This window comes from Mandrillus leucophaeus, unplaced genomic scaffold, assembly GCF_000951045.1.
Source record: "Mandrillus leucophaeus isolate KB7577 unplaced genomic scaffold, Mleu.le_1.0 Scaffold110, whole genome shotgun sequence".
NCBI classification, from domain to species: Eukaryota; Metazoa; Chordata; class Mammalia; order Primates; family Cercopithecidae; genus Mandrillus; species Mandrillus leucophaeus.
In genome coordinates this window covers 3810486-3836170 of record NW_012099210.1, presented here as the reverse complement: position 1 = coordinate 3836170, position 25685 = coordinate 3810486, and the positions used below count along the sequence as shown (strand labels likewise).

At 41.0% G+C, this 25685-nt stretch overlaps 1 protein-coding gene across 3 annotated transcripts in view; it reads right to left on the bottom strand.

Annotated features, from left to right (window-relative positions):
* ACVR1 (activin A receptor, type I) overlaps positions 1-25685 on the bottom strand; it is a 141049-nt gene that overhangs the window by 95329 nt on the left and 20035 nt on the right. Inside the window, exon 1 of one of the 3 annotated variants that reach the window (XM_011991810.1) lies at positions 9214-9251. The exons of the other annotated variants lie outside the window; for them this stretch is intronic. The gene's annotated coding sequence lies outside the window, so the exon portion shown is untranslated. Of the gene's footprint in view, positions 1-9213; positions 9252-25685 lie in introns of those variants that run through there. 3 annotated transcript variants of the gene reach the window in all.

The following is a 25685-nucleotide window of genomic DNA, read 5'->3' as shown; positions in this document are numbered from 1 at the left end:
GTGAGCCACTGTGTCTGACTGAGGTTTGCCCTTAATTTAATTTGCTCACCAACCATTTGCTCGCCAACTGAAGGGCAACTGAGTAAGAAAATGTACAAACAGAAGTAGAGTAACAGTGGGTCTATTAAGAACAGTCTCTCAAGGGCGCAAAAGAATACATCCAGGTTCCCAAGACTAAAGGGCATCTTGTCCATGTCACCCACCATCCCAAATCTACTAATCTTTCTTTATGCCCTATCTTCTGCAATGGAACCACTGAAGAATCTTGTAGACAAAGCCAGAAACCAAATTCGCCTTACAAACCCCACCGCTACCTACATCCCAGCCCAGGACCTCTCCCACCAACAGTGCTCCAGCTGACCCCTTCATGGTCTCTTCTACATCTCTGCCATCAGCGTAGTAAATCGTTCATTGAGTAAAGCACACTAGTCCCTCTCCTCTGCTTACAGCCATCAATGGCTCTCCTAGCTCGTGTAGATTTCCTGATTGTCACGATCTGTCCCCAGACATCTCCAACATCATCGAATTATCATCTCATAAGTACCCTCATCCTAATTGTATCTTACAGCTCCCTGGGGACACCATGGCCTTGTTCACCTTCTGCCTTTGCAGTTGTCTGCCTGCAATGTCTTTTTCCATCTGGCAAACTCCTATGCTTCAGGATCAGCCCCAGCATCACCTCCCAAAGCCCCCATGTCTACATCCTGTCTGAAATATTAATACATGCCCCCTCATCTGTTGTTCCCAAACTTAACTATTGTGACCCTTAAAAGTGCATTTCAATTTTTAAATTTTACTGTTTCCCTGGTGAGTCCATGGACTCCTCAAAGGTAAGCAGTATTTTTCACCTCTGAAACATCAAGGATAGTCATATAAATAATAGGCCAAGAGGCTGGGTGCAGTGGCTTACGCCTGTAATCCCAACACTCTGGGAGGCCAAGGTAGGTGGATCACCTGAAGTCAGGAGTTTGAGACAAGCCTGGCCAACATGGTGAAACCCCATGTGTACTAAAAATACAAAAATTAGCCAGGTGTGGTGCAGGCTCCTGTAATCCCAGCTACTTGGGAGGCTGAGGCAGGAGAATTGCTTGAACCCAGGAGGCAGAGGTCGCAGTGAGCCGAGATCATGCCATTGCACTCCAGCCTAGATGACAAGAGCAAACTCCGTCTCAAAATAAAATAAAATGCCCTTAATAAATGTTGATAATAAATGGTGTACCCTGATAATGGATTCAAAGCATAAGAGGTACCATCCAAGAGAAATATGAACAATTTAAAAAATGACAGAGAAATAATTATGCTAATGGCAAAAAAGGAGGTAGACCTACTAGAACCCATTTTCAGTGTTGTCATGGCTTTTAACTCAAAGTAAAAAACAAAACAAACTTCCCCAAACCCTCAGTTATAGAGACAGAGAACTACCAATGTTTCTGATTTCATACAAAAAGACAACATGTAAACTAAATGTATATATTCAACCACAGCTTCCTCCTGACTTACATTTGAAAACAAAGTATTCCCTACTCTAACATTTTAGGACATAATCTTTTTTCTAAATTTTATATACACACACAGAGAGAAAACAAAACTTGAGAACAATACTTAAATACCATGTAATATTACCATGTAATATTACTGTAAACTAAATTGTTACCAATAAAATGTAAGAAGGGCGATGCTTTGTTTCACCAAAAAAAAAAAAAAAATGTAATTTTTTCCCAGAGAATTATTCCCAAGATGGTCACTTGGACTCATGCCCCCATACAATTCCCTTGGCTAAGCTCTCACTGGCTGGCCTGCTTCCAGATGTTGTCAGTCAAGGTGACTGAGGGAGCTAAACTAGGAAAAAGAAGTGCTCTTCCTCTCACCATGACAATATTACATTTGCTACATTTTTTGTCTTAGAAACAGGGTCTTACTCTGTTGCTCAAGTTGGAGTAGAGTGGCAGAAACATAACTCACTGTAACCTTGAATTCCTGGTCTCAAACAATTCTCCCACCTTGGCCTCCCAAAGCACTAGGATTACAAGAATGAGACACCACACCTGGCCTTTACCTTCTTAAAGGTTTTTCCCCACCCCACTACCCATTTTCTCAGCCCCAGCCTGTTTATATCACACTAGGAAGAAAAGACAAATAACACACATTGCTATATAATGTTATTCAATTTACTTTAATAAGCATGAAAAAGGTAACAGAAAGGAGGCAATGGCCAAAGACAAATGTTAAAGAAAAGAGTAGGAAGATCCAAGGAATAATAAATGGCTGTTATTAGCATTTGCTGGCTGGGATCACTTTAACCCATGAAATCGCTTAATGCGTGAGTCATGTGAACTCATGACTGCACTGAATCATGTCATGTGTTCAACCAAACCTGCAATGAAAATAACCCAGAAGTCTTGAGATGCCAATGACTCTCCAAGCAAAATAATGAGGGTGGCAGACCTACCCTAGAAAAATCAAAAAACATAAATAGGTGCTTAGAAAAAAATTTTAAATCCTGTTGTTTTCATAAAACAAGTGGGCAAAGGGAGATTTTTTAGTTTACCAAAATTGGACTGGGTTAAAATTTCAAAAGTTGAGAATTCACTGTTCTGGAGGATTCTGTGAGAGTCAACACTGGTGTCTACTGTGTGCCCACTGCAGGGTTGGACCAGGAACTGGGTTTCTACCCTCACTCAGTTCACAGGATGATCAGGAGAGCCCAATCCTTGGCTTCTACTCCAATAATATTAGCTTTAAAATTAGTCTTACCTGCTAATAGTTTCTCTGTCAGGGTGGTGAAAATGTTCTAACATTAGATAGTGGTGTCAGTTGAACAGTTCTGTGGCTGCACTAAAAACCACTGAATCGTACATTATAAAAGGGTGAATATTTTTGGTATATGAACTAACTCAATAAAACTGTTATTTTAAAAATCAGTTTAAAAGGTCTTACAGCCTTTTTTCCGTACAACTTAGACCTCGAGTACATTCTGGGCTGTGCCTCTTCACCACCTGGACATAGCTTATCTCCCAGTTAATTTTTGTGAAAACAGCAAAAGCTCTGGAATCACACAGCTTGAGGAATGAACTTAGGCATGTAACTTCCCAGGCACTGGTATCTTAAGCACATTACTCTCTGCCTGTGTCCCATCCATAAAACAGGCAGACACCACCCCCCAGTCAGATGAGAACTACTACTGAGAAACTGCAAATCACTGCCGACTTCAGACTAAATTAGCAAATTGCAGATAATTAAAATGAAATGGCCTCTACCAAAGGACATATGAGGGATCAGAAGAAAATAACAGGAAAGACAAAAATGAGAAAGGATGATGGCAAGTCAAGAGTTAGGACTGAAGCCAGCCTACCTGAAGCCAAATCCTCTTTGGGATTCCAGTGATACTTTGGAGTAGAGGTGATGTGGGGTGGGAAGATGGGGACGGGTCTGTTCCCAGAATTATGTGCTATTATCAAGACGACCTTGTCTATGATACATAAATCTCGGGACTCTTTAATGCAAGACCTTTTATATGAGTAACCACAAAACAGAGACATTTTCTATACTTTACTCTCCTCAAGTGTCACTCAGCATTCAGTTCACTAATGGAATTTTAGCCTCTTGATTTGGGTTACTATTAATTAGAACACATAGTTTTGCATCAGGATTCATTTTTTATAGATTAATTCTATAACATAAAACATGCCTGAATATGACTGTGTTAGGAGTCTTTTCATCACAAGCCTCAAGATTCCACACCTGTGATTAATTTACATAAGCACAAGTTGAAACATCAGCTTTTTGATCATTTGTGATATTGCAACTCTTAAGAAGCAACTTAACTGACAATTAATACAAACGATCTATATTTATCATCAATAACCCAAATTCCCAGAATTTGGGCCAGAATTTCTAATGTGAAATTAATTCTTCATAGCCATTTTAACACCATTCTCATTTAAAATGTGCTCTATTTATCCGAGCAACAATGAAAGGAACTTTCATTGTTCAAAAAGACTTAAAAACATCTATTTTTATATATAAGTACAGACACACACATGTATGAACCTTTTGTCACACATTTCTACCCTTCAAAAGCAATTCAAGAAGAGCTAGAGACTAGTAAATTGTCAGCCCTATCCTTCCTCTGGTAGAGGTGATACTACAGCCAGCTGAATTCTCTAAGTAAAAGTTCCTCCAGAGATCAGTAAGTTAACAAATTAGTCTCCATACTGCACAGGTTGGCTTCCTGTATCTTTGCATCCCTGATGTTCAGCATATACTTGAGCTTTGTGCACTGAAGAGGAAGGGCAGACAAGCATTACCCAAAACCCCATGGTTAAAGGACTAAATAAGCCCAGTTGTTCTCACCCTTGGCTGTACATTAAAAGTGCCTGAAGAGTGCTCTCTGGTGGAAATGGAGGATGGCCATTGTCCCAACTCTCCAGGTGGCTCAAATGAGCAGCTGGGAGTTGAGTATCACTGAGAGAGACAAGGTAAGAAACAATTAATACTTTCAGGATTGCTTCAATATGACAGGACATGAAAGTACAACACACATATAAAAAGGAAATAAAACGTTAACAATTGTCTGTTTACCATTCACACTGTCAACAATTACGAGAAAAATTCAACTGAGTTGCGGGTCACTGAACCCTAGTCCATTTCAAAAACATCTGTCTACCTGATTTTGCTTTTTTACTTTCTAAATCCAAGAGGGAAATGATAATCTTCTGTAAGTTTTAGAATGGCTTATTTTCTAAAACTGTCAGGAAGGAAAAGGTTAGCTCCTGTTAGTTTTAATTTTGAATGCATTAAGTATTGGTGGAGGTAACTCTTAGATAACAGCTTTTTTAAAAATCCGTTTTAGTTGTTTCATGGGCAGCATTTTTGTTGGTTCTGCCAGAACTGCTGTGCACTCAGGCTTAAGACAACACATACTAACATGAATTCAACTGAGTCTCTTAGAACTTCTAACCAAATTTAGACTGGTTTAACACAACCATGAGGTATCCTTCCACTGTTTTTCAGTAATACTTTGGACATACAAAGGGCAGGTCACATACATGTCTAGAAGCTATTTTCCTTTAAATATAATTTTGGATTATATTTAAAATCACCTGTCGTCCAGGCTGGAGTGCAGTGGCGCGATCTCGGCTCACCGCAACCTACGCCTCCCGAGTTCAAGCAATTCTCCTGCCTCAGCCTCCCAAGTAGCTGGGATTACAGGCGCGTGCCACCATGCCTGGCTAATTTTTTGTATTTTTAGTAGAGACGGGGTTTCACCATGTTAGCCAGGATGGTCTCAATCTCCTGACCTCAGGTGATCTGCCTGCCTCGACCTCCCAAAGTGCTGGGATTACAGACATCAGCCACCATGCCCAGCCTGGTAATTTTTTTTTTAAGAGGCAAATAAATGTGAATCCTCCACAGAGGTAGGGGCATTCCAGGGTTGAAAAAAGCTTCCATATGTGATTATGCTCTTTCTCTAGAGGTAGATGGGTGGGTCCCAACTGTGGGGTTTATTGTATTAATACATCAAACAGCAAGAATAGGGAGCTATATATATCACACATACATGCCATTCATACTGCCATTTCTCAAATACAGTATGAATTCATGTAGATGTATATCAAATAAACAAATATATTCATATATATAAAAACATATAGTATAGGACTATATATATTCAATCCATGCTATGGTCTAAATGTTTGTATCCACAAATTAATATGTTGCAACCTAATCACCAATGGGATGACATTAGGAAGTGAGGTTTTTGGAGGTGATTAAATCATGACAGCAGGGCCTTATGGGATGAGTGTCCCTGTGGATTTAGTGCCCTTATAAGAGAGACCCCAGAGAGCTACCTTATCCCTTCCACCATGTGAAGACAGAGCAAGAAGATGCCAACTATGACCTAAGAAGCCCTCGCCAGACACTGAATCTGCCAGTGCCTTGATCTTGGGCTTTCCAGCCTCCAGAACTGCGTAAAATAAACATCAGGTCTTTATAAACTACACAGCCTCTGGAATTTTGTCATAGCAGCCCAAATGGACTAAAACAATCCATATATACTAAATATGCAACTAAAACCTTCAGTGAAGGTCCTGATGTTTCCTTTCTAGGAAACCGCCAGCACTCCACACCCCACCACACCACACCCCATGTGTCCTCAACCACTATGCCCCCTTCCTCCCCTACACTGTGGTTAAAACCCAGAACTGAGCCAGTTAGAACTGTGGTCCTGCCACGTGCTACCTTTCAGGCCTCAGAAGCTAACTTAATGTGCCTCATTCCCTTCATCTGAAAAGTTTAGATTAAAAATTATACCTGCCTTGCAGAATTATCATAAGAATTAAATGAGTTAATATATGTAAAATACTCAGAACAGAACATGATATAAGCACCATTAAAGGGTAAGTTATTAATATTATTGATGCTCTTATAACCACAATGCTGACTTCTGTGATACTCATTTCTTTCCTTTCCTTAACAATTTTTCTTTTTCTTAACAGTGTATTTTACTAACTAAAACATACAGTACTTTGACTTGCCTTTGAGTTCCATTTTTTTTCTCACTCTGAAAGACATAATGGAACCCATGGAAGAGTATTGTGCTGAATCAGCTCCAATGTATGTCAAAATTTCTTTATCTCAATAATGAATAATAAATTACTTAGCAATACTCACAATGGACTGCAGTGTAGCTCTGCCCCACAGCAGGGCTGAAAACCAGTGGTTAAAAACAAGGATCTGTTAACCAGTAAGGTTTATTGACAGAACAAAGGGAAACCTTCAGATTGATAACCAGTATGAAGATTACATCCTCCACGCATCATCTAGTGAACAGAAAACAGAAAGCAAGTCACCGCCAACCAACCAGCCAACAACCTTTAATTTAATATACTCTACTGTTCTTCATCAGTATGGATGCAGACAAGCATCTATCAAGAATACCATGGAGCCTTTCAACTACTATGAAATGTAAAAATGAAAACCAAAGTGTTACACCTGGAATTCACCCAAATCTTTTAAACATATAAAATTAACAGTGATGACCTGACATTTAGAAAAAGACAAGCTGGCACAGTAATACATGCATGACATGTTAAAGGCCATTGAATATCTAATATTCATCATGGGGAGTCGTATTTCCTCAGAGCAGGCTCCCTACTTTGCTGTGTAAATTAAAACTGTGTCAGAAGAGGCAAATACTTTTTTGGAAATGCCTAACATAAAGGCTTTATCTGTAAGAACAAGGTTTGCCCATGACCTTACTTTGCCATCTTTAGTGATGAGAGAAGAAACCAGGCTTGAGATACTGTGGCCACTGGCCACTTGGTGTGGCCTGAGAGTGAGAGGTCCGCAGTCAGGAACCTTGAGGCAGCTCACAATTCACATGGGGTTTCCAAAAAGGAAACACAGGTTGTACCTAAAAGCATTCCTTATTGCTTCTTCCTATACATTTTATCCACCACCTTATATCTGCGCACAGTCCTCCATTTCAGGAAGGAAACCTGGACAAGCGTCACTCCCAGCTGAGCTCTTCGCCAGGTCCTTTTCTCAAGATTCATCTCCTCTAGCGTACTTGGATACCCACCCTTGTTCTCCCCTCCCACGGCTTTGCCCACCAGGAAATCACCACCACCTTCTGACAACAGAAGGACTTTGTCGTCTTTAGCACTGAGTCCCCAGTCCCTACCAGGGTGCCTGACACAATAAGCACACTCAAGGGGGTGTGCTGCAAGATAAATGAATGTCTCTCCTCCTTTATGAAGCCTTCCAGGATTTATAAGGCTTCCAGAATTTAAAAGTAGTGTGTGCCCTTCCCCCATGACACCAGCATTCTGAAGGGACTAGATAAAGAACACTCCATCTCCTCTTCTGGATGCCTACTGTAATTACGTGCAATAAATACCAGATGAATTGGTTCATATCATGTCCTTCATTACATCTGCACCTATGAACAGGAAGAACAGACTTTGCAGCCTTGAGTAAATGAGCTCCTTAAGGTTTACGTTTCTTTCGCCTGTAAAATGAGGCTACAGATACCAACTTCCTAATATATATAAAGTTCGTAGCACAGGATGTGGCACAAAGATAAACACTCAAATATATTTTCCCTTCCCCATGTATATTATGAATAAAAGTCAAAGTAATTTAAATTTTACACTCACATGTAACAGAGGCAGGGCTAGGTAATCAGCTCATCTCTCTTTTGAATTTACAGGGATGCTTTTCTAAACCATGCAAACAGCATGTCTTTCTTTCCCTTTGGAGATCAAAGCATTTACCTGACCAAGAGACAGTAAGTTCCCAAAGTCAGGTCTCCTCTGCACATAGCCTTACCTGGCCCAGCGTCACAGAAGAGAGCTTCACTCAGAGAAAGGGTTCAGGAAGTACACATAGAATGAAAGCTGACTAAAGCAAGCCTTTGCCATTTTCCATTATCTTCTAAAATGAGATGCTTTTTAAAAAAAAAAAAATTTTAATTTTTTAATTTATTTTCGAGAATGGAAATTTAAAGATATTTGAGGGAAAATAGAGCAGTACATCTGTGATAAGTGACTGTTCTGTCAAACTTTAAGGACTGTAACCCTTAGATACATTTTATACAAAATAACAATTTCTATTGTCACAAACTCAAAGGAAACCAGACAAACAGGCTTGGAAACTACCAGCCAACTTCATTCTGTGAGTAACCATTAAGTTTTAATCAGATGTGGTTCAATTTCTGGAACAGTGAGCATTAAGAGGGGCTCATCAAGGAAAAGGGGCAAAAGTAGGAGGAGAAGCAGGAGGAGGAGGAGGAAGAGAACAAAAGAACTGCCCCCCAAGCCAGTCATTGAACGTGGACTCTTGACTAGAATTCTCTGCCCCTCTTTGCAGCTGTTGTCTCCTACAGTTGGCACGAAGCGTTGCCAGTCTGGGACCGGCTTCCAGTGAGGACAGCATTGTTTTATTGGCTACTTAGGCAATGCACACACCATTAATGGAGTTTTTATCTCTCCATTTTCCTGTCAGTACAGAACCAGCCAGTCTGACTCTGTTATTATCATCAAGAAAGCTTTTTTTTTCCCCCCTCCCCACACACACTCTTTAATCCAAACAACATCTGGGAACTTCAGCCTCTATCATGTAAAAGCGAAACAGATTTAGAGGGAGAGCAGGAGAAAGTACAGTTCCAGCCACACTGAACAACAAACGAATTCCAACAGGCGAACTAACCTTGAGCCGCCCAATATCTCTGAAACGCTATTCGCTTCAAAAAGGCAAGGTACTTCCCGCTGCATTGCTTTAAACTTCCGATAGACCCTTGCTATCAAGAGGTGGGGAAAAAAAAAACAACCCACAGTGACAAGCTGCTTATTGTACAAAAAGAAAAACAAAATGTTGGTACTGTTTTCCTACATGGGAAGTCCTGTTGTGAAATAAGTCAAGAATAATATTTAGAAGGTGATTTTTTAAAGAATGTCTTTTTTTTTTCAAAAAGGAAAAAATAATAAAGACCCTTTAGCAGACATTACTAGTAAGTACATTTCTAGTGTACAAACTATTAGGAAAAATGTGGCGCCATTAAACCCAGAAAATATGTCCTCCTGTAACAGACAGCTGTCTCCTCTGTAGTTTAAGTATGCTTTCTGCTTAGCTCATGCTCTGTGAGTCATGGAATCAATACAGGAAGCACACAGAGCCAGCCACACTGCAGATTCCGAGGAGGGTCAAGCCACACAGCTCCTCTGTTCCTCTCCTCCGCTTGCTGCATGGCTCTTCCAAGTATGTACATCTGGGGAGAACGCATAACCCCATTTCTACTTCATGTTTAAACCTGCCTCATAAGGTCTCCAATACTGGTCCTTTCAGCATTGTTTCTAGGTAAGTAGAACCAAAAATTACAGCCCTCTAACATGCAGGTGTCAAGCAATCCATCCTGCCCCTCAGCCCCACTCCCTTCTGAGTTTTCTGCAATGCACCAATAACTATACTTAGGTTAGAAGGGATTTACTTCCCCAGAAATGCTCATCACCCAGTAGAAGACACAATCAGAACTGAACAACTGAGTGTCAGCAAAGGTTAATGGTTTATTTTTAATTTATTTATTTTTGTTCCATTCAGCAAAACAGGGGAAAATCACTAACTGTCTGAGCCACAGGCTCCTGCTCACTGGAAGCTGTGCCCAGAGCCCCTTGCAGTCTGTTGTTAATGACAGTCTCAGTAACCTGATCCTCTCACAGTGGGAGACTTGAGTAAGCACTGGCCTCTCTCGGGTCTCGCCTTTCTATTGTCCCACCCTGCAGGGCCAGCTGTTTCTGACAGCCAAATTGCTGCGTGCTAAGCAATGAATGCTGTCAGAGAAGGAATTTTCATTTCTATAATGCATAGGCCTCCATGGACAAATTATACAGCTTATGGTGCTGGCTGCAGGATGCTGCTCCAAGCCTGAAGCACTGCCAGAACGAAGCCTGTCCTCCCCTCTCCCCAGCCCCAAGCTGACAAGACAGTCATCAAAATGAATCTGAATGGTCAGAGAGAAACGGAACACGTGTTTTCAGAGACAAACAAAACATATGTTGAGAATAGCTGTCCAGCGACACTCTTTAATGTAATGGTGTACAGGGAAAGCTAATTGATCTAATGTCATACCACACAACTACCTGGGCATGGCATCCATTACAACCTACTGTAATCTGGTACCCTGCAGTGAACATCCCAAGGGCATCAGCAAAATCACTGGCTCCCTGCTTCTGGGGGATGCCAGACTTACCCAGAAACCACACAAGAACTTAGTACTTTTTGAGAACCAAGCAACACTGTATGAGATCCCAAGAACAGTGCTCTTTTATGAGAACGGAAGTCCCCAATATGTGCTTCATGGAATCATTCTGTAGAAACTCTATGCTTCCTCAGTTCCTCCCCCTCTTTCCCAGCAACAACTCCTGAACTGGGTCTGGGATACACCCCCTCGTATTCTGTGTGCTGAGGTGTGGTTGGAAATCATCACACTGCACTGGATTGCAGGGTGTGACATGACCTGAACCCACCCAGAGTGATTCTTGGGATTTTATAGAAACTACTAGAAAAGAAGGTGTGATTTTCTCATTATACTTGAATGTAGGATATGCCAGAGCCATTTTGCTACCATGAAAGGAGAACCTGCTGAGAATGGAACTGACAAAGGAGGAACTGGACGGGAAATCACAGGGCTCTAGGGATACTGCTTGAGCCCTGAGTCAACCCAGATCTAAAACCTGTTTTACCCTGGACTCCATAAAATGGCAGCCATTCCATGTTCATCTTACTAAGGCTCGTCTGGGTTGGAGTTTTCCATCACCTGCAAAAGGAACTGAACGCATAAACTATCACTCCACCATTAGAGCATCCAAGAATCAACATAAATACGCATATCATACATTGCTATGAACGCAAGAAAAAAGTTTTCCATTCCTGGTTATTTCTTGTGAGAACTTATTTTTTCACCTTTTCCTTCCAGTCTGTATACCTTAATGTGAGCTAAAAGGTACAAAGTGTCAGCTGATCTTGGCCCTTTTTGCAAGGCAAATCTAGATATTCGACCTGAACTCAGAGAGAGGAGGAAGCTAAATTCATGACCTGTTATAAATCTTAACCTGACATGGCATATGTGGAATAAAGAAAGTGGACTCTGGTTAGCGAGTGGTCCATCAGCTCCATGTCAGTGAAGCCAGCTCAGAGAAAGGCCAGGAAGCCAGCATGGGGGCAGGGAGCACCTGCTCTCTGGCGGGGTTCAGGTCAGCCAAAGCACAAGCACCTGCAGGCTGTGAGCCGCCAAGGCCATCACGCGCCACATCCTGCAGCCATCCACTTTATCATTAACTACTGTCTGGCCAGCCAGGGCAGGGTCCGCTTCAAGAACACTGGGAACTTTAAGGCAGGAGGCATATTCAGAACCATGGTGGGCTCACAGCCACTCACTGCAGACTATAAATAGACTCCTGGCTGTGATCCTGATGGCAACCACAATTCCTGTTCCCCTGGTGGTAACAGAACTTCAGGCCTTTTGCCCAAGAAATTCAGCACAACCCACCAGGTATGGCAAAAATTACGAAATGTACATACATGCTTACTCAATGCCCTGGCCACTCTCCTCTTGTCCATACTTGGCTTCTAATCTCCAAAGATCAAAAAGTGGGGATATTAAAGTTGAAAAAGATATAAATAAGATTTCAGTTTGATACTGAGAAGAAAAAAAAAAAAACTATAGAATACACAGGCTCAAAATTGACAAGGAAGGTAGGGAGGAAAATAAGACCCATTCACTCTCAACCCTTCTCCTTCAACACAATCATAGGGATTTCAAATCTTTATAGTCATTATTTTATGTGAAGTTATAAGGGGATAGGATGAAGCAGGGGGAAAGACTTGCCCTGACTTCTAACTTGGGAGGAGCAAAAGGAAGCCCAAGAAGGCCACTAAGACTGCTTAGACATGTATTTTAACGACCGCATTTACCTAGCTGCTTCTCAGGGACAATAAAATGAACCAAAATTGTCAGGACTGACTTAAACTCACGGTTAAAGATCCACCCAGAGCTGGGAGCAGTGGCACACACTTGTAGAGCCAGCTATTAGGCAGGCTAAGACAAGAGGATCGCTTGAGCCCAGGAGTTCAAGGTTGGAGGCTCTAGTGTACCATGATCTTGCCTGTGAATAGCCACTGCATTCCAGCCTGGACAACATGGCAAGACCCCATTTCTTTACAAAAAAGAAAATTGGCCAGGCACGGTGGCTCACACCTGTAATTCCAGCACTTTGGGAGGCCGAGGCAGGTGGATCACGAGGTCAGGAGATCGAGACCATCCTGGCTAACATGGTGAAACTCAGTCTCTACGAAAAATATTTTTAAAAAATTAGCCAGGGGCTGTGGCGGGCGCCTGTAGTCCCAGCTACTCGGGAGGCTGAGGCAGAAGAATGGTGTGAACCTGGGAGGTGGAGCTTGCAGTGAGCCCAGATCGCACCACTGCACTCCATCTCAAAATAAATAAATAAACAAACAAATAAATAAAAATAATCCAATCCCCTGAACTCAGGGATCACTCTGCTACTTTAGTGGGAGTCATTCTAGGGAAACATCCCTTATTACAATCACTGTCAAAAGGAAAAGTAGAAGCCCCAACAGTCCAATACTGAAGAAGACCTTGGAAAAGGTTTTTATACCATCTCATCTCCAGGACTGGCACAGTGCTGGCACACAGCTGATGTTCCAACATGTGGATGGATCTCTCTTCCAACCAACTTCCTGACCCTTAACAAAGGCCAAGCCAGAAATAAACTGCATAAAGTACAGAGTACAGAAAGTGTTCTCAACCACAGCAAGTTCACTGCTTTTCCTTCCCATATTCATTCATGCCCTTGGCCAGGAGGTACTGAGCACCTACAATGAGCCAGGTACTGATTTAGGCACTGGAGGTATGACAGCAAAGGCAATCAAGTTCCTGCCCTCAGAGTTTACATTCAGGCAGAAGACTCCACATGGAAGTTCTTTCATGCATCTAGCCCTGTATCTCCCGCTGTAAGACTCCAAATCTTAGAAGATTTCCTCCGTGTATGAACACATGACCCTACATGAGGAACTCTTCAACTTATGAATCAATGAACTCTGGCAAAGTCTTCAACATCCAGTTACAACATCAATATTTAAGGTTCAAAGATGACGCAGTTTACTCAATTTCTAGCATTTTATGTTCCTGCTTCCCCCATCCCCGGAAAATTTCAGAAATAATCTGCTACACAGAGGAATTTAAGGAATGTAATTTTAATCCAAAATATTAACTCTAGGCAGGTGACTGACTGTTCTAAGGTTCACCTACTATGATTTTTTTCTTTGATCTGAAAACCAGCAAGGCAGTGTACAGATTCCAGGTTTCCTAGCACAACGAATGTATTTATTCACATCTCTATTATAAAAGCCATGTGATACAGAATAAACCTCTCAGACTTTAACAGTCACAAAATTATTCTTAAGAATACAAATTTAACACCAATAATTAAACTATACTCTAAATTCTATCCTCCCATTGAGTTTGGAGGTAGAGGCCTTGAACTTAGAGGAAGTATAGCTTTACACAGCCAGCATGATAAATGCTTCAGATCAGTAAGAAAGTCAATAAGTGTGCTTTTATTCATGTCATTTGTCTATCTTTCTGCAAACTAACCAAATAAATACCATAGAGCCAGATTGTAGTAACTGACATATTCAATACTGCATTACTCAACACACTAATGGTCTGTTTTCTAAATCCCACAAGTTAAAGACTTTTACTGTGGGTGACTTGGAAACATTCCATAATTATCACTAGTGCCTTGGTTTTCCCTAAAAAATGAGTAATAATAACAGCCACAGTTTTTTGAACACTTCTAAGGTACCAGACACTACTGTGACAGAGATTTGCATCCATATTACCACACTCAATCCTCCCAACACACATAATGACATAACAGCAATTATCATCTCCATTACGCAGACGATAAAACTGAAGCTCAGAGAAGAAAAGTAACTTCCCTAATGTCACAAAGCTGGGATGTGACAGAATGAGATTCAAACCCACACTTGCCTGACACCATAGGCCATTCTTACACATTATGTCACAGTCTCTGCATTCTTTTCCAGCCTTTCTTTTCTCCCATGATATCATGGGAAAGGATTAACATGTACGTTCTAGGCCAACCCCACAATAGAATACTGGCACTGTAAGTAATGGTTATGTTGCACAGACCTGAGCACTTATATTAGGATTCATGGATATAGTAAAACTCCAAATGAAGATAACCATTGAATATTAGCCTGAACATACCAAAGGCTGAAAATCAGTCACCTTCAAATGCTTAATACAAAAAACATGAGAGCACTACTTAAACTTTAATGGGGTTAGACTGCCAGCATCCAAAGACAAAAAAGAAAAAAGGAGCTATTCGCAGATAATCTTGAAATTAAGCCAAATAAAGAAAAGAAAATAATTGGGAAAACAGCCTAAGACCCATGCTCACTGGTAAGCTTTAAAGAGCAGCTGTGCTTACAGGGCAGGCAAAGGAGGCCCTGTCATGCAGAAGACATTGTGAAACCATCATCTCCTTATGGAAAGCAAGGCTGGGGGCCGCCCTCGGCATAGCCCTCCAATTGTGCTGTGGGAGATCAAGTTCAAGTGCTCACAAGAGTGTCTTCCAGGTTTGTAGAACCCACTGGAAAGGATTCCAGTGAGGATCAAGACTTCCAAGAGCCCACCCAGGTAAGACAAATTCCCAAGTAACAGTGACAGCTCGGCCCCCAAGCCTTCCAAGCTGTATCTGGCCGATCTCCAAACCCACCCTGTCCCCACTGGGTTTGCACTTCCCTGCAGAGGCCTTTCTCAGCTTGGCTACTCCAACATCAGCTCTGCTCTCTACTCACTTAAGGTTCCAGACAATCAAAAGTGGTTACTCTACACCAAAAGTAAAGTACCAGAAATTAACAAACAAACAAAAAAGAAACTTGCGATGAGAAAAATCACCTGTGATATTTCAAAATAAAATTCTGATAATCACACCAGGATTTTTACTTGACACCTTTCATTTTATTAAAAAAAGGAAAAAAAAACAGTTGATCATCTGATAGATGCTGCTTCTGAAGCACTACAGAGCTAAGCACCCTGCTAGGAACTGAGGGTTTCAGAGCAAAAGAAACCCTTTTGACCTCAAGGGCTGCCATGGTCTGAAGGTTGGTGCCCCCGCAAGAATTCATACATTGGAACCTAACACCCAATGAGATACTATTAAGAGGCAGGGAGGCTTTGGTGGGTGATTAAGTCTTTAGGGAGATTCGTGCTTTTATAAAAAATAGAGCTCCCTGGGCCCCCCTTCCACCATATGAGAACACAGCAAGAAAGTGCCATCTTTGAAGCAGAGTGAGCCCTCACCAGACACCAAATCCTGCCCATATGTTGATCTTGGAGCCTGCAGAACTGTAAGCAATAAGTGTCTATTGTTTATAAATTACCCAGACTAAGGGATTTAGTTATAGCAGCACAAATGGACTAAGACAAGGACTTATGGTTTAGTGAAAGAGGTGAGAATTATCCAAAAATAGTAAGATAGAGATGATGGGTTCCCAATAAGTTGTGTAGGCATGCCAGTCATGTCAAGAGGTCACAGAAATAAGTTATGACTGCTGACTGAGGTAGTGTAGTGGGTTGAACAGTATCCTGCCAAACAATTTGTCTGCGTTCTAACCTTGGAACCTGTGAGTGTGACCTTATTTGGGAAAAGGGTCTTTACAAATGTAAAAAACTTAAGAATCTTGAGATGAGATCATCCTGGATTCTGTAGGTGGTACTTAAATTCAATGACAAGCATCTTTATGACAGACGCATGGAGAGGCACAGAGAGAAGGTCATGTGAAGATGGAGGCACACATTGGAGTCATGCTGCCACAAGCCAGGAAACACCTGGAGATACCAGAAGCTGAAAGGAGCTAGGAAAGAGTCTCCTCTAAAGCCATCAGTTAGAGCATGGCTCTACCGGCACCCTGATTTCAGACCTCGGGCCTCCACAGCTTTGCGAGATACATTGCTGTTGTTTGTGGTAATTTCTTACGGCAGCCCTAGGAAGCTAATACAGATGGTTAGGGGAATGCTGCTGAGAAGGCCTTGAAGGGAGGGTAAGGGCCCCACAGGCAGGAGGAAGAGTCAGAGCAAGCAAAGACAAGCCGATCATGGGGGCAACAATGAGAAAATGCATGCTGCTGCATCCATGATGAAAGAGGAGGAGAAAAACCTGAAATGTGACTTGGGGTTAAATAGCCACGTGAATGTCAATCTAGGCCCTAATAATTGTATCAGCCAATGGGAAGTCATCAAAGATGTTTGAGCAAAGAAGTAAAATGTACAAGGTGCTGTTTTAGAAAAATTAATCTAGCATTAAAAAGGAGAATGAACTAGCAGGAAATATATAGCAGACCTTCCCTTTATGAAGAAAGATCCTTGAAAAACAAAACCAAGTATCCATGCCCTAATCCCCAGAACCTGTGAATGTTACCTTATGTGACAAAGGGACTTTGCAGATGTGATTAAATTAAGAGTTTTGAGATGAGGCGATTATCCTGGATTATCCGGGTAGGCCCTAAATATAATCACAAGTGTCCTTTTAAGAAACAGGCATGGAGATTTAACTTCAGAGAGGAGAAGGCAGTGTGACGGTGGAAACAGAGAGGAAAGAAGGTGCTTTGAAGATGGAGGAAGAGCCACAAGCCAAAGGAAGTGGATTCTCCCAAGAGCCTCCGAAACTGGAAGAAAGTAAATTTGTGCTGTTTCAAGATACTAAATTTGTCATGATTTGTTACAGCAGCAATGGCAAACTAAGTTTTATGTTTTCCCTTCTGAAATTCAAATAAACCTTGCTTCTCCTGAATTCTTCGTGATATGACTCCTCTTTGCTTTTCCCCTTGTTTCACTCAAGCTCGTCCCATTTAATTCTGCCAAAGCTCACATTCAACATCCCATCTCCCTGTTTTAACACTTTCTAACTCAGTTGCTTCAGACCTTTGCGATCTTCAAAACTAAACATTATAACCTACATATGCCATATGAAGAAATCAGAGAGAATCTAGTAATTTACTCACACCACCACACCACCACCTTGTTCCAGAAATAATTTAAGAATAAACTGACCCCTTCTGGATTGATGAAACTGTTTCTACATCTTCATCTGCAGTGATACTTACAGGGATAAATACAGATGCAAAAATTTATTGAGTTGTATACTGTAGATTTGTACACTTCACTGTATGGATTCTATACTTCAATAAAAACATAAAAGAAAAAAGAAAAGAATAAGCTAATTCCACCTCCTGGCCTCTTGAGGGCAGGAGAGTAGGTGTAAAGTCTCCAAAGGAGAAGAGAAAAAGCAACATATGTTATTCTGGGAAACTGAGGTTTACTATAAAAAGAGGCTAGATAGGTAAAGATTAATGGAACATGTGTGTATGGTCCCCAGAATCAGTATGTACATATATAAGCCCTCAGAAAGGACACCAGAAGAAATAAGCTAAAAAAGAAAAAGCCAAAGAAATGAACCAGGACATCAACAGTTTAGAATGAGGCTGCATAAGAGAGTATCTTTCAAAGATTTTTAATACTTATTTTATATTTGAACTTCTTATACACATGCATATAAAACTGAAACAAAAATTTCATGAAACAATTCTTACCCTTGCAATTCATAAGCTTTATTCAGAACTTCAATTTCCTTTCATTTCTAGTCTTGGGTGTGACTCCCTAAACTGATCCAGTAATGGACTGAGATCTAAAGTTCACCAAAAAAACACTAGGGCATGCCTATCAGAGATTGACCTGAGCAGGAAGATGTTGATAATATCAAAAAAAAAGTTAATCTCTTTTAATTTTATGGCCAAAGGAGAAAAAAATTAGAAGTTTTACTCACAACAGAGAGTTCATTTCAAAAGTCTTAAAATACAACATCAGAAACGATGTTTTTAAGGAATGTTTTAAATTTTCTCATTATATTTTCTGTTTAACCACTGTTAAGTCCCAACCCATCTGGGTATCAGATGTGAGACTCAGTTTGATATTGAAAGTTCCATTCAAAAAACTTACCTGCTATGAGATATGCAAAGGTAAGCAAGACATGGTTCTTACCTTCAAAGAGTTTATAATCTACCAAGAAAGAAAAACACTGAAAAATTACCACAGAAGAATTACAAACAGGAATGCTATGGGAACACAGAAGAGAGAAAAACTGATTTTAGCCAGAGGATGAGACATGACAAAGACTGCATGGAGAAAGAGATGGAGTTTGAACTGGGGAGGGGGTGAGGAGTGGAGACAGGGAGCAGCTGACAGAGACTCAGAAAGACAGAGAAGACTGGTGAATAGTAGGATGTGGCCATTTTAAAATACCCCCCCCCATCACCCCATTTTATTTTTTTAAAATGGCCCTCAAATTCTTTGGCTCTCTTCCCATCAAGAGGTGGGATCTGTATCTCCTCCTCTTTAATGGGGCTCTGTGACAGCTTGACCAACAGAATATGGTGGAAGTGACACTGTAACAGCTTCCAGAACCAGATCTTAAGAAACTGGAAGCTTCCACTTCCTGTCTTTTGAGACACTTGCTCTTGGAACCCAGCCGCCATGCTCTGAGGAAGCTCAAAATAGCCCATGCAGAGAGACCACATGTAGGTGTTTCAGCTGACAGCCCCAGCTGAGCTCCCAGCCAACAGCCAGCATCAACCGCCAGACATGCGAGTGAATGAGCCTTTGGATGATTCCAGCCCCCAACCTTCAAGAATTCCCAGCTGAGGCCCCAGACATTGTGGAACAGAGACAAGCTGTCCTTGCTGTGCATGTTCCAAATCCCTGACTCACTAAACTGTGAGCACAATAAAATGGTTGTCGTTTTATGCCATCAAGTTTGGGGTAGTTTATTACGCAGAAAGAGATTGACCGGACCAGCAGGCAGTCTAGTTGGGCTATTGTCAGGAGCAACAGCGGATATGGAAAAGAGTCTGAAAGAAGATGCACCTCATATCTTAAAAGTCAACCTAAGCAGTTTAATATTTATTTTATCTATAATGGTGAGCAGTTGATGGTTGAAAGTCAAGGGAATTACATGATTGGATTAGAAAGATGATATTAGCAGCAATGAACATAAGGGATTTCCAGCAAGCTCAAAGAAACATCTGACACAGCTACAACAAAAATGAGTGTTGCTGTCATAACTACACCCATTTTATAAATGAAGCAGTTTAGAGGGAAAGATAATCTAGAATAATCTGTCATCTAATCTAGTAGCAAATCCCACTGGCTCTATCTTCAAAGTATATCCTGATTCCAACCAATCTCTTCTCATACTTCCAAGTCTGGTTCAAGAAATCACTACCTCTCACCTAGACCAGTACTTATACAACAAAATTACCATCTGTAATGGACCAATACTTTTGTAAAACTCCTTGTTCGGTGGGTTGAATCCACTGATCACAAGTACTGATGGCAATGTCAAATTACCATAACAGTCTCTAAACACTATCTCAATTTCTGTACCTATCATAGTTCTTTGGACAAGCACTATGTACTATTGTTTCAAACTCTCTATCAATATCAATATTCAAAATTTGGGGGGAAAAAACTGTAATTTCTGAAATCATAAATTATTTTTCAAATACTTCCAATACTGTTTATTCACTATTATAAACATCTTTTTAAATTGCTTAATAAAAAATGTGAAGTACAGTAGTATATATCAAAACTGTAGCTTACAGAAAATATCCAAACACTAGGAAATGTCTACAAACATTATTATATAGTATTTGAATGACCTAGCAAGTTTAGCAGTACTATACAGAATCAGGCGTAGAAACTGCCAATTTAAGAACTTACTTTGTTTCCAAAGCTCATTATCTTTTGGCACACTACACATAGGCTTTTATTAAAAATACTCTACACATATATTTATTAATATTTACTTTATTTGCAATAATGACTTATTGTTAGCAGGAGACAGGGGTCAGGAACCTATACAGATAACCTGGCAACAGCCAACAAGCAAGTATAACTAGTTAAAACTGTGGCCACTTTCGTGCTCCTCTCTCGATTCCTGGAATAGTCAACCTTAACCTTCTACCCAGGTGTCAGCGTTTCCTGTTCTGGCTTTCAACTTGAAATCAGTAGATTCTTTAAAGCCAGTAACATTTCTATGTTGACTGTGGCTAGGAGCTACCTTACTGGACAATGCAAGCATAGAGAATCTTAAAAGACACAGATTGAAAGAGAGAGGAAAAGCAATCTCAGAGAATTCCAAAACTTGGGGAAAAGAGGTCAGCAAAGAATGAAGTCAGAGAGGAACAAGATGCTTCAGAAGACGCTTTAGAAAAATTAAAATGAGAAGGCCGGGTGTGGTGGCTCATGGCTGCAATCCCAGCACTTTAGGAGGCCGAGGTAGGCGGATCACTTGAGGTCTGGAGTTCAAGACTAGCCTGGCCAATATGGCAAAACCCTGTCTCTATTAAAAATACAAAACTTAGCTAGGTGTGGTGGGGCACACCTGTAGTCCCAACTACTCGGGAGGCTGAGGCAGGAGAATCATTCAAACCTGGGAGGTGGAGGTTGCAGTGAGCTGAGATCATGCCACTATACTCCAGCCTGGGCGATAGAACAAGACTTGGTCTCAAAAAAAAAGAGAGGAAAATGCCAACAGACTACAGAGACTCAGAACAAGTCCCAGGCAATACTTGAGAATGGATTTTAAACACTTAGAAAGTAGTAATCCCTGCGAACCCTAATAGTAAGAACAAATCATACAAGATTAACCCAGTTTCCTTTTCTCGTTAAGATTCCTAAGCTGGCAGTTCAAGGGAACATACACATCTAGACTTGACAACATGTCTTATGAAATATTTGTGATCAAGATAAGTAAAAAGTTAAAAGATAAAGAAAAAGAAAAAGTTTACTTGGCCACGGGTGGTGGCTCACACCTGTAATCCTAGCACTTTGGGAGGCCAAGGCAGGCAGATCACTTGAGGTCAAGGGTTTGAGACCAGCCTGGCCAACATGGTGAAACCCCGTCTCTACTAAAAATACAAAAGTTAGCTGGCTGTGGTGGTGCATGTCTGTAATCCCAGCTACTCAGGAGGCTGAAACACAAGAATTGCTGGAACCTGGGAGGCAGAGGTTGTGGTGAGTCGAGATCGTACCACCGCACTCTAGCCTGGGCAACAGAGTAAGACTGTGTCTCCAAAAATAAAAAGAAAAGTTAACTTAGTAGATCTGTTAACTTAACAGATCCATCTTAACAGATCCATCTTAACTTAACAGATCTATCTTAACAGATCAGATAGATCTGTTAAGTTACTACATTCAAAGGGTACTATTTCAGAAAAACTCGTATCTTCCCTAAAATAACAGAAATGGAATCCAATGCAAACTGCTATGGACAGGACCTAGCAAACTGAAAGTTAACTTAAGGTAAATTTAAGATCCCACACGCAGTAAAGGGAATAAAAGACAAGGGTATAAGCAGACAAGGAGAGGCTGAGGAAGACAGGACCTAGCAGTATCATCTATGGAAAAAAACTGAGATTTCCGTTGGTGATCAACTCTCCAAGTAGAACCATGTGGCCATCTGAAATATAGCAGTTTGGGCTGCACAATACAAGCATGGAAGTCAAAAAATCAGAGGAGAGAAAACCCAGTCAGGAATATTACAATCAGTTCTAGACACCAATTCTTAAAGACTCAATCAAACAGAAGTATAAGCAACAAGGCAGGAAGGATGGTGAAGACCCACGGAAGCTATGAAGACATTCTTAGAAAAAAGATATTGGGGGTAAATATGACAGCTCAAATCATGTAAAAAGACTATTATACTCTATATTCTATATAGCTGTAAAGAACTGTGATCAAAGGATAAATAGAAGCAAAATTCATTATAGACCAAAAAACTCTCTGGCAGTCAGATTAGTCCAAAGGCAGAGTGGGCTCCTAGTAGATACTGCATCCCCTAACTTTGTAGAATTTCAGTGAAGGCTGAGGATTCACTCAGAGGGTATAATGCAGAGCAACTGCAGGCACTGGAGAGATGGGCTAAATAACTCCTCCCAATCTTGTGACCCTACCACTAAAAAGAGGCCTCCTGGGAGGGAAACAAAGATACACACACACACCCCAGTCCTGGCGTTTGGTAGGCACTTCCAAAACATTGAATGAATGGGAGCAATGTAAGATTATTATGTTCTGAAGAAGACTACAGGCTGAAGAGGCAATAGTATTGAATGTGGATTCATTTTTTAAAATGCTTCCTCAGGAAGGGGCTTATGAGAGGTATAGGCGTCAAAACACCTTTTTTTTTAAAGAACAGAATACTTAAGCCTATTTCTAAACTCAAGAGAAAAGGCCAATAAAGAGGACAAATTAGAGAGAATTGGGGAGAAAGACAGAGTTTAAAAAATAAAGAATAGGCCAGGTGCAGTGGCTCATACCTGTAATCCCAGCACTTTGGGAGGCCAAGGCGGGTGGATCGCTTGAGCTCAGAAATTCCAGACCAGCCTGGGTAACATGGCAAAACCCCATCTCTATAAAAAATACAAAAATTAGCTGGGCGTGGTGGTACATGGCTGTGGTCCCAGTTACAGGGAGGCTGAGATGGGAGAATTGCTTGAACTAGGGAGGTGGAGACTGCAGTAAACAGAGGTCATGCCACTGTACTACAGCCTGGATGATAGAGCGAGAGCCTGTCTCAAAAAAAAAAAAAAGAGCAAGACCTTGGGAAAAGAAAGGGAAACTAGACTCAAATATCAGATACAAGTTAAGTACGGGATAAAATGTTTAAGACAGATCTTCAGACATAAAAACAAAACTATGAAAAATATTCTCTTTTAAATAGTTATTCAAACATACACAAGATAGGTACCAATTTCATCACAAACATCATCTGCCATAGTTACATGATCCTCTAAATGGTATTAATTCCCACAGAACTCCTAAAACCATATACAGAAGATTCCTTTAAAACACTATAAATGTCACAGTATCAAAATTAGATAAAGCAGAGGGCTAACAGATTCAACACTCAGGCACTAGGTACTGAGAGTTCAGCTGTACCAACCTGCTGACCGGAAGAAAATGAAAAGACCCAAAGCCTCTATAGTGAAGGGAATCAGTGGATTACTTTAATAAAAGGTAGGATGTGGAGATGTTCAAGGGAGAAGGTTCTCTCATAAAACTTATTATAGCTAGTAATATCCTAACCATAAGATCTCAAAACTAGAAGTTCAGTTATAATGATTTGTTCCATGCCCAAATATTTTTAAAACAGAAGGCAGTAGCCAAATTATTGCTACTTACTTGAATTACTATAATATTCTTCCTGTTCCTAGTTTCACAATTACCCAAATAATAAATAGATTGTATTAGTCTACTCAGGCTGCCATAATAAAACATCACAGATTGGATGGCTTAAACAGAAATTTACTTTCCCACAGTTCTAGAGGCTAGAAGTCCAAGATCAGGATGCCATGGTCAGGTTCTAGTGAGGGCCCTCTTCCTGGCTAACAGAGGGGCAGCCTTCTTGCTGTGTTCTCGTGTAGGAAAGAGACAGCAAGTTCTCTGGTATCTCTTCTTACAAGCTCACTAATCCCATCAGGAAGGTCCCGCCTTCATGACCTCACCTAAACCTAATCACCTCCCAAAGACCTCATCTCCAAATAGCAGCACACTGAGGGTCAGGGCTTCAGCACATGAACTGGGAAGGACACAATTCAGTCTAAAGCATAGATGAATAGACACCATTGAAAAAGAATATTCTTATAGCTGCTGCTCATAACTGTTCCAAAATCCAAATCTAATCAGATCCTTTTCCTGCCTAAAATCCTAGCTAGCATATTTCAGGATAAGACCTGAATTGTTTAGGAAGCAATAAGTAGTCTTCATGACATAGCCATTACCCACCTCTCCAGCCTTATGTCACATCAATTCCCACAGGCACCCTAAGCTGCAGTTCAACTAAACCACCTGCATTCCCAGCTTGTACTATGCTCTTCTTATGCCTTCTATCTTTACAATGAAGTTTCCCTACGCTAAAATGCCCTTCCTCTACATTACCAGGCTAACTTCTACTTATTCTTCAAGTCCTCACGTAATACCTTCCAGGATCAGAAGCTTCCCTACATCCTTCTCCCCAACGCGGGTGAGGTTTCCCCCTCTGGGTCACTGCAGTACATTGTGCACAACCACATTTGCCAAGCTGTACTGTAACCACTGATTTACGTGTTCCTTTTACTAAGCCATGAATTCTCTTGAAGCCAGGAATAGCACCTTTGGTCTCAGTGTCACCAACACATAATCAACACAGAGCCTAGCACATAGTTAGTATTCAAAAAATTTCAACAAATAAAAAAGCATGAATCAATCAGACCCCAAAGGAGTTTAAAAAAAAAAAAAGTTAGGAAGAAGCATTTTCTTTTTCCTAACATTTCATACCTATCTTCCACACACATATTTCTAGTTAGTTACCTCTCTGGATTTGCACAAAGACTTGGTGATAATTTGATACCCAGCAAAATGGAACACAACATAAAAAAATCACTGAAAGATCAAGAACAGAGATACAGGAAGACAATGACAGTGTTCTGCCATCATATTGGCAAATCCAAAATGAAAAAAATGTGTATCTTTTTCAGGCTGGGTGCGGTGGCTCACACCTGTAATCCCAGCACTTTGGGAGGCCCAGGTGGGTGGATCACAAGGTCAGAAAATGGAGACCATTCTGGTCAACATGGTAAAACCCCATCTCCACTAAAAATACAAAAATTAGTTGGGCATGGTGGTGCATGCCTGTAGTCCCAACTACTCAGGAGGCTGAGGCAGGAGAACCGCTTGAACCCGGGAGACGGAGGTTGCAGTGAGCCAAGATCACACCACTGCACTCCAGCCTGGCAACAGAGCAAGACTCCATCTCAAAAATAAAATAAGTATCTAAGACAAACCTCACACTCTCCCAATGTTACAGGCTAGTTAACTGCCTTTTAGCATTTTTCAAAAATGCCAACGAACTGGCCAGGCATGGTGGCTCACACCTGTAATCTCAGCTCTTTGGGAGACCAAGGAGGACAGACGTTTTTGAGCTTAGGAGTTTGAGACCAGCCTGGGCAACATGATGAAACCTCGTCTCTAAAAAAAAAAA